The following is a 15503-nucleotide window of genomic DNA, read 5'->3' as shown; positions in this document are numbered from 1 at the left end:
GACTTGAATTTTCCTATTCTTCATCCTGTACTCTTTCCTGTGCATCACACCAACTAGCCTTGTCAACTTCCTTTATACTGGCAGTTTTATTGTGCTGCCTGGGGGAAAGCCAGTATCCAAAGAGGATTATCAAAGCCCATAGTAGTTAGGACCATTGAAGAGGTATAGCCCCGACACAGCTAAGAAAACTGGAAGGGCATGAGATACACAATAATAGAGAAGAGATCCTGAAAACAGGAGCCCACATTCTACTACTATCTTCTTCTCTTATAGTGGTTTCACTGTAGAACTGTGCCCAGTTTTGAGTTCCATATTTAGGAAAAAATATTGGTATTTTCATGGAAATCAGGGTTCTTAGAGTGAGCTATTGAGGATATAACCTAGGAGAAGGAGTTTGAAAGATCTGATGTTGTTCAACTGAAGAAAAGTTACTGTGGGAATTCAATAATGTAGAAACCCCGAAAAGGTGATCTTAATATGATCTTACTATGAAAAGAATACGTAAAAATGTTCAACTTGGGTGGAATCTAGTTCTTGACATGAAATGTTCTATATCAGAAAACAATACAAAACAACAACCATTAATGAGTACCAAGTTTGTCCAAAATACCACGGTAGCTGCTTTATTTACACTGTTTCACATAATCGTCAAAACAACCCTAAATAATATCTGCACTTTACGGACAAGGAGAATTGAGAGTGATATTTGATATCTGCCCAAGATCAGTAGAAAAAAGAATGAAGATTTTTAGCTTGGTTCTCTCTGACTGCAAACCATGTAGGGAGATTCCCTAGTAACAGTACTGAAGTCTGGTTGGATAATTTGCTTTACATGTTATTTTTCAGACACTGTTCTAGGATTGTCAGTTTCTACATTAGCAGGCTTTTAATACATCTTTCTACTTGTACAGGCTTCATCTAGATAAATTAGAGGAATCAGCTCCATCCAGACAAATTAGGAAGAAAAGCAGAAAAGCCTGGAGAGTGTACAGGCACACACACCTCACTTAGGAAATTGCAATCATGTATTGCATACGATTTGTAACTTATTCTTAAGTCGATTTTTTTTTAAATTTTTAAGTAGATTTTTCACCTGTCATGAACTGTTTTAAAAAAAATATTTAATTTATTTATTTATTTGACAGAGATCACAAGTAGACAGAGAGGCAGGCGGAGAGGGGGAAGCAGGCTCCCCGCTTGATCAGAGAGCCCAACGTGGGGCTCGATCCCAGAACCCTGGGACCCTGACCCGAACCTAAGGCAGAGGCTTAACCAACTGAGCCACCCAGCACCCCATGTCATGAACTTTTGAGTACCCTAGCAAAGACTACTGGATTAGATTATTTTAAATATTATTTCATTCCTACAGGGTTTTAAGGTTTAGATTTACATAAAAAACAGGACTTGTGTTTTCCTGATTTTATTAGGAAATATTAGGTGGTGATAAAAGATTGACAAAATCTTAAAATGAGGTTTTAAGCATGCATGAATTGGGCTATGAAGTTAAAACCACCACCAGCTTATATAATAGCAGTGATAAGGTAACAATAACTTTGTCTTGCCTTTTTGAAAACCACTCTAACTTTACTATTCTAGGTAGTATTATCTCTATCTTTTATCTTTTTGGTTTTAAACATAGTGTTAACTGTATTTAAAGTTTATGTTAACACTGTGTTTAAAACTAAAACCCTTAGCCTATTCTTTTTAGTTCTCATTAAAGTCCTTATGGGTATATTCTTGGAATTAGTACACATTTCTACTCACATACAGGCTAATGCCAAACTCCCTTAAAATTATACTTCCTCTAGGAATTAAAAAATGAAACAAAAGTAACATGTCAGAGTTATTTCAGTCCTTTAAAATAGATCCAAATATACAAGTCATTATTGCAAACAAGTTTTTTATTTAGCAAATTAAGAAAACTGAGTCATGATCCCAACATAAGCTTTTTGAAAACCGGTTTTGTTAAATTTTGAAGTTACGTTGGCACGGATAATATTTTCTTTTAATTTCATTTGATTCTATTTCAGTATGGAGCTAAGCTGTATAATCCTTGTATTTACTTCTCTGATACTTCTTAGTGGCTCTCAATTCTTAATTCTATCTTGCTAGGTAGAGAGAAGAAAATACTGTCATTTACAAGAAAGATACAAGGATTGAACAATGACCATCCAGGCCTTGCACTAATATTACTACAAGAGCATCTTATGAAACATTTACAAATATAATGACTTTCTCTGTATACTTTAAACAGTTGGACCATAGAAATTATAGGGTTGTGTAGGTTTACTCCATAAAAGGATAATGTTCTTTATATTATCCTGCATATTTATGAATATCTGTTGCTTCCCATTCTTTGACTTATTTTTCAGATCTATAAATTGTTAAAAGATGAATTATTTTTCATGTGCTGCTTTTTAACTGAAACTTCTAAAATGACTTTTTTTTCCTTTCTTTATCAAAATCTCTTTCAGTACAAAAGAAATTATATTATTACTAAAAGACACTTGGTAGTTGTTACATTTAAAGTACTTGATTTATTATATAGTTGTTTTCCATCATATGTATCTCCTCTGCCATCAGTTCTTTCCTTTGAAAAAATAGCAAAAATAACAATTTGGTTTGTAACTAATAGTGCCTTGGAAACAGCATGAAAAAATCATTTTCTAAGAGATGCGGTATTTTTCTTCTCATATGAAAACAGAGAAAACCTCCTTGACATTCTGTTCATTGCTGATTCATATGCACTGACATGACCTCTCTGTGCTCCTGTCTTGCTTTGGAAGCTTTGTGCTCACTCTTTAAAGGAAGTCCAATTATTTAATACATGTGAACTCGAGTCTGTAACAGAGAGGAAACAGATACATCATTTATTATCATCACATTATTTTTGAATGAAATCCATTAGATTATGGGTGAATCACATGTCTGACTTAGTCTTTGAGTAAATTGTCAGACAATTTTTCTTATTTTTTAAAATAAGAATATTAAATGGATAGATAAGACATAATTTTACTTTTCTTTCTGTGGGATTGATGTACCATTGTATATCTCTTCATCTTATTTCTCTTTTTAAAGATATTTATTATCCTATTTTCTTAGAAGTTTTGCATTCATTCTCCTCATTATTGATTGGTTCAGCTGAGTTTCCATGCATGAGATTCCATAATTCTTAGTTTTATACATAAAGCTGCAACATTCACATGAATTTACCCTCTTAAGAACTAATTTTTATCATTGCATCCCTTTAGCAGAGAGTTTAAGATTAACCTAATTAAGATCCTATAAATATGTGACAGGTTGTTGGTCTATTTGAAAACTGTGTATTTTTTAACTTCAGATTGAATTCCTAATTTTGTACAACAGAGGTTGACTCTGACCGATTAGGCATAAAAGGAGTTTATTTATTAAGAGGTTATTGGGATGGGAGAAGCAGGCTTGTAAGCTCAGCTTTCAAAAGGAAAGCCCAAAGCCATGACACAGAACTGACCTAATGAGGAGATCCCATTCATGCTGCTGACCCACCATATACCCCCTCCCAGCTCATTGCTTTCTCTCCCCCACTTAACACCGCTGCATCTCACAGCCTCTAGCTTTTGGCCCCCAAAACGAAAGTCTCTCCCTCCAACTCTCACCAGTTAAGAGGGTCCCTTACAGAGTTTCATTCATCAGGTTATTTCTTCTTGAAATCTCATGGGGGTAACCCTGATTGGTAGGCCTTTGATCACAGTGCCTGTATGCTGGGTACAAAAAAGAAGCTAAGAAATACTCTTTGGGCATTCTACCCCGCAGTGACCAAACTTATAAGGATAGAATATCCCCTGATAGGTTAAGGGTTTTCACAAAATGCCAAAATAAGAAAATATGGCAAATGTATACTATCGTTTATTGCTTGGTTATTCAATATCAGCTTATACCCTTTGTCAGTACTTAAACCTAACCTTTAAAATATACCGTTCTTCCATACTTACCCATATTAACAGTAACATTAAGTAAAATAATAACAAAATACTTCAGCTGTCCCTTATAAAAATAAAATGTGTTCATAAAGGGAATGGCCTAGAGTCTCTTGTAGCAACCTACCACAAGGCGGGTGTAGCTGAGAGTAAGTGATTCTGATCGTGGAACTTCTGCTTTTTCTTTTTGAAGTCTCATTCCATGTATGTCACAGTCACTTCGTATGGCCTACTCCTGAGCATGCCTGATTTAACAGTTCAGTGAATCAGCTAAACCAAGTTGACTTAGGGCAGATCAGGTCACATTTATTGTTTCCAGTCTGATGCACAGATTCTAATAGCACTTGGTAATGAACTAAATATGCCCTTTCAAAGGGACACGTTTCCCGCCTGATGACTTTGCTCCAAAACCTTAGCGATCCTTGCTGGGATTCCTCCATTAGAATTTGCCCCAGGCTCCATCTAGTACTGTGATAAAATACTGACAGTTCTAAATCCATTGAATCTGTTGGTCACAAAGGCCAGGTTGATGTTCTGTAGCCGCGATTAACTAGGAAGGCTCCTCTGTCCTTTTGGGCTCACTCAGCATATTTCAGGTTACTGCATAAGTAGATCACAAAGCAAAATTCCCAGTGGGATATATATTATTTTCACAAAAAGACCCACATACCACCGTGCTTCTTTCTTAGTGGCAGGAGGTACAGTCAGTCATGTACCTTTGTAGAGGTTATCCTGATGTGCCCAAGATCACGGGGCCCTCAGAAACTTCACCACGGTGCAGCTCTGCTGTTTTCATAATGATGAAACTCCCCCCACCCACCCACTCCACGTGTGTTGGACTTAGAGCTGTGTGTTACGTGTCTGCACAAAGGAGCTTGAATACTGGTCAATTCCTGCTTTCCAGGTCCTGGAGATGTAATGTCAGCATTGTAGTTGTCCTGCGTTTTGGTGAGACAGTACAGGTCTTTGTGAAATGTACTGTGGTTCAGAGCCAAGTAATTTGTATAACCCTAAGAGGAAATGATTTATTGCTGTATGAACACAGCTGTTGCAGGTGTTCTCTCTCTATTAGGGAAGGAGGAAAAAGTCCAGGTGCAGATGAATAGCCGCGTACCTGGCACTGAGCGCTAGGGAAGAATGTGCGTCTGCGGGAGTGGCTGCGTATGAGACGACTCTCTGATGAAGCCTCTCGCCAACTCCTCTCCTTCCGCAGTGCCAGCTCCATACTCCGTGTGTTTAAGGTTCCACTGGGCTGGATGGGGGCACATTCATGTTAAAATTCCTCCCACTGGTTGTTTGATTCCCACAATCACCCTTTGTGACCACTAGTCCATAGTGGTGTTCTGGGTCCCCCGTCTTTTAGAGTTAGTTCAGAGCTGTTGTACAACAGTGCCCCCAAAGACCTGGTCTTTCCCTTCTGTGGTGCAGTTATGTTGATGCAAAAGGCCAAGCTGAGAGTTTACAGTTTACACCTGTCATGTCATTACGATTCATGTCTTCAGGAACTTGGAGTTCTGCATCTGCAAAGTGACTTGGGACTAGAAATTGGAATAGACATTACAAATTTTTGTTGTAGTGGCTCAAGTCAGGCCCCTCTGCATTAAACCCAGATATATTATAATTTTATTAAGTTGGGATTTTTTTAGATGCCTATCTGGTAGATCATTTGATCCAGTAGCCAAAACTGATGGTCAGAGCAGGCCAGAGCATTCTGGTTACAACTTAACTCTCCTAACAAGAACAGTAACCTCCTCCTCCTGCCTCTTGGATCTAAATTTATCTACCTGAGGTCGGCCACCTGAGCATCCTACTGTCTACATTGAAAGCAGTGAGACCCAGGAACACTCCTGGTCTGTAAAAGGTAGACAGTATTGTTCGCTGATGCTGCCTTTCCCCTCCCCAGGAACATTAGGGAATAGCTCTTGGCTGTGATTTTTGCCTTGAACTGAGAATTTGGAATTGTGAACATTTTGTTGTCTTTTTAAAAAGCTGTGCTGTGGAATTAAAAGCAAGTCAAGAATCGTATCTTCTTCATGCTCTTTATATTGTTGTTCCATGTTAGTAGCCACTGGATCTTCCAAAGTCTTGCCTTCATTGGTCCCTTCATTTCAAGTGACTGTAGTTAAAACTTTGTTTCTTTGCTACTGCAGGCTTCCAGACTTGATTTGACTTTTTTTTTTTTTTCTCTTTCAGAAACCGGCTGGAATTTTAGAGCCCTTACAGAGCCAGAACTAACCATAGATGTTTCTGATTTTCCTGAGGCTAAAATGCCTTCAGCCACTCTCAGTAGCCATTTAGTATCAACCAGGGCTTTCCTCTTAAACAGTAGAAACTGTCTCTGGCTAGTTAAGCAGTAAAAAAAGTTCATTAAAAGGAAATTGAGTAGTTGACCAAAGTGTTAAGAGCTGGAGAACTAAGGGCAAAGTTAAGCTTTAGAAACAATACCAAAACTATACCAAAAAACTTGCTCAAAAATAAGTCTCCCTTTGCTGTGACATTCCCATCAAGCACTCTAAGAGCCTGTTGCTTAATGCAACCATTGCAGTAGCCAACAGTTGAATGTGTCTCATCCTTGTGAGCAAAATGGATGCTATACAGAGCTTCCTTCCTCTCTTTCTGCTGAATCAAAGTACATCACGGTTGACTCTGATTAGCAGAGCCCTGGAATAGAGCAGGGTAGATAACTGTGTTGTCTGGGTTTTACCTAAGGGAGTCATACCTCATAAGGCTAGAAATTCACCAAACACAGGAAGGGTATCAAAAATCAGGGAGCATTACAAATGGCCACTACATATTTTGGGAATTTTTTCCAAGTTGCTATGGTTACTGTAGAAATATTTTTCCAGCTTTTTAGTCTCATGGCTAATTCTAAATCTGATCCTTTGAAGTCAAACTACATGGGTTTCATTCTTACTAAAACCGGACTTTAGCAGTCGCCAGGTTCATCAGACATGTCGTAGAAGGTTTGCCACTTGGCCACCACAATTTCATACTTTCTCAAATAATCTGAGGTTTCTACAGTTAGGCCCAGATGATGTGACACTGTACCGAAGATATGCAGTATTTGAATAGATAAGGTTTTTGTTCCATGTACTTATGCTAAAAATAGATAGTTTTAGAAGGTATGTATAAGTAGATTTTTTTTTTTTTTAAGTTTTAGTGATTAAGTGATTGTTCTTAAGCTAACCGACAATTTTACCTTTGGTAATTTAGGAACATCGTACATATATACATAAGTGTAGTACTTGTTTTCTTAGAGTGATGGCCACAAAGATTCCCAAAGTAGAAAGAATTTGACTAACTTGTCTCTTTACTGAATTCACCTACATTAAATTTCAGTTGTCTGTTGTGTCTTCGGAAACATCTTTGTTCTCATGCTCTTATCAGTGGGTCTGTTTCTTCTACATCCTCTCCATTTTCTCCTGTTATCCATGACCTCTGCTATTTTTTTCAACTCTAAGTGTAAAATTGAAGAAATAATAAGAAACTAGACAGCAAAGTACTTTTTTATCAAATTAAGTCATGTATATTCTAAGTCTGAAAAAGGAGAGTCTTTAATTCTTAACTATGTAATAAGGATATAGGTTTTGTGTCTATTTTCCCTGGTCCCTTTTACTTCTATCTTTCTCTGAGATTCTGGACTGTAGAAAATTATGGCTGCTCAAAATCTGGCTGCCAGTCAGAACATTATTATGCTAGTTAGTTTCAAAGTTAGATTCCTCCAATCCATTCGAATCTTTTCCAGATAATGTTTTCCACTGTAGATAATTTTCTGAACATTTGAGTTGAAGTACAATATTTTCAGATAAATCCTATATCCAACATTCAGTGCACATTGGGATTAATTCATTAAATGATCCCACTGCTCTTGTCACCAAGATTTTTCATATTTTCATATTCTTTGCATGTATAATGTTATCATTACCTTGTAACCAGGAACATATTAATCATAATTTCTTTGCCATTTTACAAGAATTTTAATGTCTGCTTTTTATTCATCTGTGGGGACATTTGGCATATAAAAACTTTGTTGCTTAGTTTTTCCTTTATAGTTTAGAGTGCTTATTCATTTAAGATTTAGTGTGACTATAATATACTCAACACTTTGCTTTTGTCCTCAATATTTATTCCATTCCTGTGGTTCACATTTTCCTTTTCTTATGTATCATGTGTTGAAAATGAAAATATCTTGTCTGGGGTGGAGCTTAGCCACTGGACTAAACAAACATGCTTTCCTTCTGCTCTTAGTTGATTTTAGTGGTTAAATTACTAAAAAATCCTGTTAATTAAAAAAGAAAAGAAGAAGTTTTACATCTACCTGTTTTTATTGTGTACTTTCATAGTTAGTAAAAACTCCTTCCTTTCAACTCTCCCACCAAAATGCAACTTGTTCATTCATATTTCTTTTATATTTAGGACCCTGACATTAGCAGTCAACAGATTAATGAAAATAGCAAAATAGCATAGACATTCACGAATCAAAGTTTTTTAATTTAGTGAAAGAAACTAAAGCACTTGAACAGAGTTTCCAAAACTCAGAGGTTATCTAGATGGGCTATCCAGGGCCTGTTCTTCTTATATCAGTGGCACAAGTGCAAGAGGAAAAACCCAAACACACAAACATGGGAAGTTTCTGATTGTGTCACCTCTTGACATCTTGTGGGCCAAAGCAAGTCACATGGCCAAGCCCAAGATCAGAAGGCAGAGAAGTACATTCTACCCACCGTGAGGCCAAGCATGTTGCACAGTCAAATTCAACAGCAGTGGAGTAGAAAACTGATGCTCCTATGGAGGTGGGGAAAAAGAATGGGTTAATAGTTGCCAAATAGTAATTTAATCTGCTACATATCAACCAATCTAGGCAAGCTACCCTCTCTCCTACTAATCTTACTTTACCATATCATGACCCTGTTTTATTTTCTTCTTCGTCCATATCATTATCTGAAACTATTTTAATAGTTACATTGCATTATTTCTTCATTAATAAAATATCATCAGACACCTAATGTGTACAAGCCAGTACTCTAAGTACTAGCAACACATCAATAAAAAAGCAAGACCAAAATCCATGTTGTTTGTCTCCCTCACTAAAGTATAAGCTCCAAGAGAGAAAGGACCTCATTTATTTTGTTCACCACTATATTCTCAGTGTCTCAGAATAAACCTGACGGGGGCCCCTGGGTGGCTTAGTGGGTTAAAGCTTCTGCCTTCCGCTCAGGTCATGATCCCGGGGTCCTGGGATCGAGTCCCACATCGGGCTCTGCTCAGCGGGGAGCCTGCTTCCTCCTCTCTCTGCCTGCCTCTCTGCCTGCCTGTGACCTCTGTCTGTCAAATAAATAAATAAAATCTTTAAAAAAAAAGAATAAATCTGACACATAACAGATGTTCAAGAAAATTTTGTTTCATGAATGAAGAAATGCCATTAAACATTTATGTAATCTAACACCATCAGACCCTCTATTTATTAGGCAGCTTTCTGATCGTGATTTCTTTGCAATATAGGGACGTTTTTATAGACAGTCTTGTGAACTTGAGTTACTGCAAGTCTTTTTGTAAGAGAAAGATCTGTGCTTAGTGTTTTGGCCAATCTGGTGTCTGTACCTACACAACTGAAAACCAGTCCTTTGATGCAGTAAACTCAGCATGGTAAAACCACCCTGAGAAATTTAAGAGATATGCACCATTGGCTAAGTACACTTGTAATTCACTTCTAAGCACGTGATGCAAAGGGATTTTGACACAGAGTATATGACGTCCTGTGTCTCATGAGGGTTCTGCTCATTTTAGATCCTTATCTTCTTTGCTTCAAGGTTTCTGACAAAAACTATTTTAGTGATAAGGTATTAGTTCTTTTTTTGGCTCATACATAACAAGCGCAAAGAGTATGTAAAGAGCTAAGTTAATTAATGGATACCATTACCGGGTTTTGAATCATGTGCTACTCTTTAATTTAGGCTTCTAAAGCTCTGCTTCAAGAAGTTTTCTCAGAATATGTATATATTGTACAAAACTAAACAAAAACTTAACAACAGATTGTCAGTGGATCTGTTCCATAGAGATTTGAACTGCATTATCAACAGTCAGGACAGGATTGTTCCCCACTCCCATCCCTGAAGCTGTAGTTATTTTTACACTCAGTCAATTAGTATCTAATAGTATATGGTCTGGCCAATCTCACATTTAAAATAAAATCAATTAGTGCTTGCTTCAGCAGCACAAATACTAAAATTGGAACGACACAGAGAAGATTAGCATGGCCTCTGCACAGGGATGACACATAAAATAAAATCAGTCATAGCAATTCTCATACATACTTTAAGTTCTTGGGAATTTTTCATGCATTAGGCTGTGAAAAATACTAAATGCCGTTGATAAAGTCTTTTAAGAGCTATGGCCATTTGCTAAAGAAGATACTATTGTTTAACCACAATAGATCGTAATAAAATATAGGTGATGATGAACTATTTTATAGAATTGGTGGGTGATGTACCACTGTTGAAAAAGAAGGTTTTGTACAGTCTTAGACTGAGGAAGAATTTCCCGATATCTTTATGGCCAAAACTGAGTTCTGTTGTAATGATTTTACTTATTCAGTTCACTCATTAACAAAAGCTTACTCAACATTTACATACTAAATATATACTCTAAATAAGATAGACATGATTCCTACACTGCCAAAGATTAGAGCCCAGAAGGAAATGGGGAAAGCCAGAACTTGCCACACATGTGAGAGTGCTGAGAGAAAAGTGGGACAGGGTGCTGTAGAAGCACACGGAATGGGGCCTAATGAAGTTTTCATGGATCAGAGAACCCTCCAGCAGAATAATATTGAAGCTAAAACTTTAACAGTTATTTCTGCCTCCTATCCCATGTATGGGGAACTCTATCTTTAAAATATATCCAGATTCTAACCACCTCGATTGCTGTCACCAGTGGCTAAGCCAGTATCAGCTTTTGCCTGGCTTTCTTCACAAGCCCCCTAATTAGGATCTTTACTCCTACTCTCACACTACAAAGTCATTTTTCATACTTCAGTCATATTTTATCGCTTCTCTGCATAAAACCTTGAAATGGTCCCATGTCACTCAGAGGAAATGGCAGTGGCCTCTAGGGTTCTCCGTGATCTGGCCTCCTGCTGCTTCTTGCATCTCCCCAAAACACCAAACCAAACTGTAAAAGACTGCAACTTTTTCAGAGAGTTAGTGTCACATAATACTCAATTCGATGTTTTCAAAATTTCACTGAACTTAACCTATGGGTGAAATTAAAAAACGAGCCTCATGGTTTAGTAAGTAGAGTTAACTATGCTGTGTTTCAGATGTCATCTACGTATTATTTTGAGGTCTCTTGCAGACATCAAAACCAAGTGTTAAAGTACATCTAGACCCAAATCACTATCACAAAGTACTAAACCAAGATTTTCAAACGTAATGAAGCATTTTTCAATTTATTAGCCTCTTTAAATAGTACATATTTTATGGCATGTACAACATTTTAGTAGAAAAATACATGTCCATAAATTAATAAATAACCATTTCTTTGAGCTAGAGAGCTTCATTTTAGACCAATAGTTTTCTCCACACTCATGTCTAAGAAAAGATAACTGTAAAGATGTTTTTAAAAGAGACAGTGTAGGGAAGGGAGTCCTTTCTTATTTGTTGAGAAAGTTGCACTATTTCTTGAAAGCTCTGCATTTGGTCTGTTTCATTTCTCCTAACTGGAAAATATGTTTGAGAGGGAAAAGCAAGATAGAGATGCAAAATAGTTGTCATAATTGATTTGTACCATGGTTATTTCGGTGCTAAATTTACAGGTAGCTTAAAATATACCTCACTCCTTAAGACCTTTGTAATACTGTGGAACAGTGTTTGTCTCATTTATTTTATTGTTGTAATGTTGCTAGGAAAGCTGTAAGTTTAGGGAATATAGTAGAGAGCCGGTAAGACTTAAAGCAATTTAGAGAATGTCCAGATCGCATAGGGAATAGTCAAGAATGAAATCACTTTTAGAGCAACAATAATAAGCTATTATTTACTTCTCCTAGAGAATAGTATTGAGATGAGTTCATGAGTAAATTCATCAATAAGTCAAATATCGTGTTTATATGATACAGAAGTATTATAAAATTGGACACTCAGTTTCAAGGACTTACGGGATGATGAGTCTAAGCATATATTTAAAAATTAGCGCATTGTACAAGGTAGCAAACAACTGTCATAATTCATGACTCAGCTTGTCATTGCTCTGGGCATTTAGAGCAGGGAACATGAAGAAACAGGGCAGACCATGTAAAGACCATAGTTCTCATCTAGCATTGCAGAATTGTGGCAAACAGTGCTAATTGTCTATATAATATTAAATCTGTCCTTCTGACCCAGTAATAGAATCCCAGGGGTTTTAAGGGTAGCAGTATACACAGTTTTAAACAGGAACTCCTCAAACTCTCATCAGCCTTCAGTGGCTGCATAACCCAGTTCTAGCCACTGAGGTGTCAAAGGGAGTCTATTGAGTGAGGCTTTTAAGAAGCCTCTTTTTCTGGTAAAAGTAGACAGATTCCTTTGGCAAGTATAGTTTGCTTTTCCTTCCTCGTCTTTCCTGTCTAGAACATAAACTGATGCTGGAAGGCACAACAGCCATCTTATGACCAAAGGGAAGAAAATGGATATGCTAAAGATAATGCAGGTAGGAAAATAGTCTGGTTCCTGGACTGTTTACTCCCAGAGGCCATGATGCAATAAATAATAAATTCTTTAAGCCATTGTTTGTCAGATTTCTGTTACAGCTGAACACACTTCTGACTGATAAGAAGGGTTAGGATTGCATAAGTAAATATGTGTAGGAAAAAACCAAGCATCAGGTCATAAGTGGCATCAATAATATGAGCACACAATTCAGAATCAGAAATGGTTGTTACTTATCTATGTACAATGTAAAGAGTAAGGTTCCTGGAGTGGTTTGTATTGACTCAACTGCTTTTAAATATATGAATTGCCTTACCTATTTGGGGGGAATTATTTTTAATTATTTTCTTTGTTATCATCTATGAATTATCTGAAAGACATGACATTCTTTTGTCCATTTTTCCTAAATGAAGGCAGAATTCATAAGTCCATACTTTTAAGTAGTCAGTAGTCCATTAGTCAAATGTAGACTCCTGTAAGCTTTGCCCATTATTTAAGGACCTTAAATTGTTATCCCAGATAAGCCATTGTAACAGTTTTGCCTGTCTTCCAACTAGATTACACTGCAGAAATTATATATTTAGAAGACTTAGTCGTCAACTGGATGTAGTTTTCAACAGCATTATGATAGAGAACGAGTCTCTATAAAGGATTGACACCCAGCATTATTTCAGTGGAATCATATTTTTAGAAGTCGGATACCATCTTATAGTTTTCTTAGCTATACTACAGTAATCTCTGACTTAAACTAAAGAAAAAGAAAATAATTAATAGTAGAATATGTAAGGCAGTGAGTATCTTAGCTTAATTGTGTTTAAATGGAAAAATGTCAGTTTTATACAAGGAGAAAAACTTCGCTTGTCCATTTCCATATGTGGTGTACAGCCTCCCATCAGTTGTTCAAGCTTCTGGTACCCTTTCAACAAAATCTCTTTTCCTGAAGTTAGACTGATCCAGTTCTATTGCTTGTGATAAAAAAACCTCTGCAGATACTGAGTAGCTAGCTATATCGTACATCTGCGTGAGTCCTGTAATTTAATAAAAGTGGTTAGCATTCATCTTGTCTTTGGTGAGAAAGAGCTAATGGAGTGTTATGTAGGGAGCAGTGGGAATCACGGAGGTACCTCATTCTCCTGCTCCCTGTTTGAAGTGAATGCATGCACAGATAGAGCTTCACACGGAAGAACATTCCTCTGCATTCCTGGTTGAAATGAGCACATTCTAAATCCCATAGGATGTTTTGAACTAGGCTATAAATTGTAAAATTCGATTCTGGTTTAACAAGTTACCTATTGTAGTCATTGATGGCCCTTCAGTGTTTATTACGAATAAGGATATTACCATTAAGACATGATGTTGAAACTGTCGCTTCAGGAATCTGTAATGGATGAGTTCCGTGTGTGTTCAGCACAGCTTAATCCATAATACAGATAAATCCCTTGCAACCAGCATCCTTAGACTTTACACAATACAGAATTACTAACTAGTAGGTTGAGAAATGAGGGTATACAACTAAGAAGAAAGAAGAGTCAAAGACCACCCTTAATCAGTTGTTTCTTTACTCCCAGGAGGTAAAGTGTTTTCTGGGAAAATGAATATATTATATTATCACTAAATATTTCCATGCCTTCTGTTAGTGTTGGTTTTTGTTTTTGTTTTTTTTTTTTTTTAGAAAAGTTTCAAACTAATGATTGAACCATGCATGAAAATGCTTATGTCACTTTAAAAGATTCTTAGGCATACATTTCTTTCAACATATGTAGATCAAGGAAAAAATGCCCTGTCTGGCAGGTAATGGACTTAAATGAAGTTTAGCAGAGCAGCTTCTCTAGAGCTATAAATTGATCTGCCATTTTAGCTTTGGAAACTTGTTACAGAATGACAGGTTGCTAACGGTACTATAGGACAACCAACACTACGCATTGTAATTGGTAAAAGCTGCTTTAGTAGTGCTGGAAGTCAGAACTGTTACCCATTTTAGCATCCACTCATGGACTTCTTTTCTCCTCTTTTTTAACGAAAATCTGGAGTTTGGCTTAATTATTCAAAAGCCAGAGAGTCTCTGACTTTGTTAAATATGTGTTTAGTTTTTCCAAATTTTCCTGCTCAAAGAATTATTACTGTTTGCCTTGAGAATCATTGATACTGAAATGTGGGGAAACTAACAGAGCCCCGAATTCCGTATAGCAAGTGATGGGACAGAACATATTTTTGTACCCTGTGCTGAAATGCCATCGTAATGGCTTGCTCTATTGCAACCCGGCTGATGGACACAGGATACTCCGCGGCCTTGAAAGCCCTTCTGGGAAGTGAACGCTAAAGAAACTCAGAGATTGCCACTCTATCTTCCCACAGTGAAAAATGAAGTTGATCAAAGCCTCTGTAAAGCAAAAACCAAAGTGATTATTCATTCCTTTCCTCGTTTAAGAAACATGTCCTTTCACTCTGCTCCACTCCTCTCCCCTCACCGTGATGCCAGTAACTGCACATTCAGACTTACCACACGGAGTCTGACCCATAGCTATACCCAAAGAACAACCACATCCAAGACACAGAAGGAAAGCCAAAAATAATGAAAGCCTCTGTATCTGAAAAGATTCTTATTTAAGATCTCAGGTAAGCCTATAGAATTGTGGACTCAGGCAATCAGACATCAACCAGACATTCAGTTTCTTTTCACTTGCCTTGTATTTCTTGAAGCCCTACCAAGAAGTGCTCCAACAGAGCAAACAGAGATGACTGCTTAAACAGCACCTTTGCTCCACTGAATTTTCTTTTGGGTAAACAGTCTTCAGTTCCTATGTAGACTTCACTGTGTGCGGGTATGTATTAGGGCAAAAACCAAAAGGCAAATTAATGATAAAAC

General features: G+C 37.1%; 1 protein-coding gene and 1 non-coding gene across 7 annotated transcripts in view; both read left to right on the top strand.

Moving 5' to 3' along the window:
* CCDC91 (coiled-coil domain containing 91) overlaps positions 1–15503 on the top strand; it is a 289046-nt gene that overhangs the window by 205162 nt on the left and 68381 nt on the right. The gene's annotated exons all lie outside the window — the stretch shown is intronic.
* Positions 10155–10261, top strand: LOC116866470. Its single transcript, XR_004382402.1, has one exon. It is a non-coding gene; the product is annotated as a U6 spliceosomal RNA (small nuclear RNA).

The sequence above is a fragment of the Lontra canadensis genome, unplaced genomic scaffold (assembly GCF_010015895.1).
Source record: "Lontra canadensis isolate GAN:19392208 unplaced genomic scaffold, GSC_riverotter_1.0 scaffold9, whole genome shotgun sequence".
NCBI classification, from domain to species: Eukaryota; Metazoa; Chordata; class Mammalia; order Carnivora; family Mustelidae; genus Lontra; species Lontra canadensis.
Note: the sequence above shows the minus strand (reverse complement) of the source record. Positions and strands in the feature narration are given on the sequence as shown.